The sequence below is a fragment of the Budorcas taxicolor genome, chromosome X (assembly GCF_023091745.1).
Source record: "Budorcas taxicolor isolate Tak-1 chromosome X, Takin1.1, whole genome shotgun sequence".
Lineage (NCBI taxonomy): Eukaryota > Metazoa > Chordata > Mammalia > Artiodactyla > Bovidae > Budorcas > Budorcas taxicolor.
In genome coordinates this window covers 76,155,078-76,158,934 of record NC_068935.1, presented here as the reverse complement: position 1 = coordinate 76,158,934, position 3,857 = coordinate 76,155,078, and the positions used below count along the sequence as shown (strand labels likewise).

At 38.8% G+C, this 3,857-nt stretch overlaps 1 non-coding gene across 1 annotated transcript; it reads left to right on the top strand.

Moving 5' to 3' along the window:
- Window positions 1–2,933: 2,933 nt before the first annotated feature.
- Window positions 2,934–3,039, top strand: LOC128070717 (U6 spliceosomal RNA). Its single transcript, XR_008201687.1, has one exon. It is a non-coding gene; the product is annotated as a U6 spliceosomal RNA (small nuclear RNA).
- Window positions 3,040–3,857: the final 818 nt, after the last annotated feature.

Below are 3,857 nucleotides of genomic sequence, written 5' to 3'. Positions count from 1 at the left end.
TAGTTTAGTGATTTCATCTTTTCTCCTCTTCCCTTAGAGCTCTAACTCTAAGTGTTATGGGCATCTTCCTCTTTGCTCCAAACTATACCTGCTTCCCCAATCACAAGTGGTGTCTCCTGAAATTCACTAAATAATGCCTGAAGTATCCTATGCTGCTCTTGTGGTCTTTCTCTCTTGATTTTTTTTTCCTGAATATTTTGCAATCTGTCATGAAAAGGACTGTAATCTGCTCTTATTAATGACACTTTGTCTGTAATACTCAGAGGGCTCCTCAATAGTTTTCTGGGCCTGGGCTAGTTTGTGGGAAGAGGAGGGGCAATGAGAGGTCATTCCAGTTTACTCTCATCTTTCTTTTTCTGTTAAATCTCTTTGACCTGAGTTATCTCCCTTGACCTAAAAATAGAGCATATACTCTCCTTTTTCCTACTCTATACCAAAAAGCTTTTAGGCCTGGGGACATGTGGGGGGCGGGGTTATCCTTCTTTTCCTTTTCATATAAGCCAAATTTGACCACTAAGATCTTAAGCCTTCTCAATCTTGATTTCCTGATGAACCTCTGGTTTGCTTTCTGACATTTCTAAAACTAAAATGGTCTCCTAGGCTGTGATTCTCTGTTCATTTACAACACGCTGTACTTTCTCTGCCTGCTGCCAACGTCTTTAAGCTGTTGCTGTGCCAACCAGATTCTCAAAGCCAAGGCATTACTGCCACAGTCTCTTTTAGTGTATTGCTTTTTTGTTCTGACTTTTTCTTTTGAATTTTTAGTAATTTATTTCACTGCCCCCCCACCCCTGCAACATTAATTGTAAAAGCCACCGTATTCTTCCATGTATTTAAGGCTTTCACACTTCTTGATTTGGTTTTTAACAAAGTCTATCATCCTTTGGGGCTTTGAAATCAACAACAAGGATCATGGTATACCTGAGGGATAGCTAGAACGGATTCACAAACTTATGAAACAGGAAAGAGAGCCTTAGAAGTATGGCATACAAGTCACACAGAATAAGGTAAGCAGCAACATAATATGGGCAGATGGCACCAACTATAAACACTTAAAGGCCTTATTGTCTCCCACTAACGACTGAGCGACTGAACTGAATTGAAAGTTTGGTTTACAGTCATGACAGAGGGACAGAATGAAAAAAGGGGGAAACAAACTATGGTATCCAAAATAATTCCATTGTATTAAAGAGAAAGGATATGTCCAAAGAAAAGACACATAAACTGTCACTGTTTGCAGATGACATGTTACTATACATAGAAAATCCTAAGTATTCCACCAGAAAAGTATGGGATCTAATCAGTGAATTTGGTAAACTTGCAGGATACAAAACTAATGCATGAAATCTCTTGCATTCCTATACACTAACAAAGGCAGAAAGAGAAATTAAGGAAACAATCCCATTTACCATCACAACAAAAAAATGTCTAGGAATAAATCTACCTAAGGAAGCAAAAGATCTATACTTATAAAATTATAATACTCCAATGAAAGAAATCAAAGAGGACACAAATGGATGGAGAAATAAACCATGTTCTTGGATTGGAAGAATCAATATAGTGAAAATGAATATACTACCCAAAGAAATCCACAGATTAAATGTAATTCTTATCAAATTACCAATGGCATTCTTTACAGAATTAGAATAAAAATTTTTTTTTTACAATTTGTATGGAAACACAAAAGACTCCAAGAGTCAAAGTACTCTTGAGAAAGAAAAATGGAGCAGGAAGAAACAGGCTCCCCAACTTCAAATTATACTAAAAAGCTATAGTAATCAAAACAGTATGGTACTGGCACAAAAACAGAAATATAAATCAATAGTACAGGATAGAAAGCCCAGAGGTAAACCCATGTACCTATGGTTACCTAATCTGTAACAAAGGAGGCAAGAATAAACAATGGAAAAAAGAGAGTATCTTCAATAAGTGGGGCTGGTAAATCTGGATAGCTACATGTAAAAGAATGAAATTAGAACACTACCTAGCACCATACATAAAAATAAAGTCAAAATGGATTAAAGACCTAAAAAGGTCTGCATAGTCAAAGCTACGGTTTTTCCAGTAGTCATGTACAGATGTGAGAGTTGGACCATAAAGAAGGCTGAGCGCCAAGAAATTGATGCTTTCCCAAGAACTGATGTTTTCAAACTGTAGCTCTGGAGAAGACTCTTGAGAGTCCCTTAGACTTCAAGGAGATCAAATCAGTCAATCCTAAAGAAAATCAACCTTGAATATTCATTGAAGAGACTGATGCTGAAGCTGAAGCTCCAGTACTTTGGCCACCTGATGGGAAGAGCTGACTCACTGGAAAAGATCCTGATGCTGGGAAAGATTGAAGACAGGAGGAGAAGTGGCAACAGAGGGTGAGATAGTTGGATGGTATCACTGACTCAATGGACATGAGCATGAGCAAACTCCAGGAGATAGTGAAGGACAGAGAAGCCTGGCTTGCTGCAGTCCATGGGGTCACAAAGAGTCACACACGACTTAGTGATTAAACAACAGCAACAACAACAAATGCAAGACCAGATACTATAAAACTCTTGGAGGAAAACATAGGAAAAACACTCTTTGACATAAATCACAGTAAGATCTTTTTTGAAGCACCTCCTAGAAAAATGAAAATAAAAACAAAATAAATAAAAAAGGCCTACATAGTCAAAGCTATGGTTTTTCCAGTAGTCATGTACGGATGTCTGGTTTGACATAGCTTTCCTTCCAAGGAGCAAGCATCTTTTAATTTCATAGCTGCAGTCAACATCTGCAGTGATTTTGGAGCTGAAGAAAATAAAATCTGTCACTGTTTCCACGTTTTCCTCTTCTGTTTGCCATGACATGATGGGATGGATGCCATGATCTTAATTTTTTAAATGTTGAGTTTCAAGCCAGCTTTTCACTCTCCTCTTTCACCCTCATAAAGAGAGTCTTTAGTGGTCACTCTGGCAGCACAAATACTAAATTTGGAATGTACAGAGAAGATTAGCATGGCCCCTGTGCAAGGATGACACACAAATTTCTGAAGCATTCCATATTTTTAGACATAGAGAACAGACTTGTGGACACAGCGTGGGAGAAGGAAAGGGTAGGATGAATGGAGAGAGTAGCATGGAAAAATATCTACAACCATATGTAAAATAGATGGTCAGTGGGAATTTGCTATATGACTCAGGAAACTCAAACCAGGGCTCTGTGACAACCTAAAAGTGGTGGGATGCGGTGGAAAGGAGGAGGAAGTTTTAAGAGAGAGGGCACATATGTATACCTATGACTGATTCATGTTGGTGTATGGCAGAAACCAACACAATATTGTTAACCAAGTACCCTTCAATTAAAAATAAATTTTTAAAAAGAGACTCTTTAGTTCCTATTCACTTCTGCCATTAGAGCGGTAAGTATTAGTCACTCAATGGTGTCCAACTCTTTGCAACCCCATGGACTGTAGCTCAGCAGGCTCTTCTGTCCAGTGTGCTCCAGGTGAGAATACTAGAGTGGGTTGCCTGTGCTCTTCTCCAGGGGATCTTCCCAACCCAGGAATTGAACACATTCCTGTCCATTTTAGTTCACTGATTCCTAAGATGTTGATACTCAACCTTGCCATCTCCTGGTTGACTACATCTAATTTACCTTGATTCATGGACCTAACATTTCAGTTTCTTAAGCAATATTGTTCTTTATAGCATCAGACTTTACTTTCATCACCAGACACATCCACAGCTGAGCGTTTTTTGCACTTTGGCCCAGCTGCTTCAGTCTTACTGGAGCTATTAGTAACTGTCCTTCACTCTTCCCCAGCAGCATATTGGACACTTTCTGACCTGGAGGGCTCACCTTCCAGTGTAATATCTTTTTGCTTT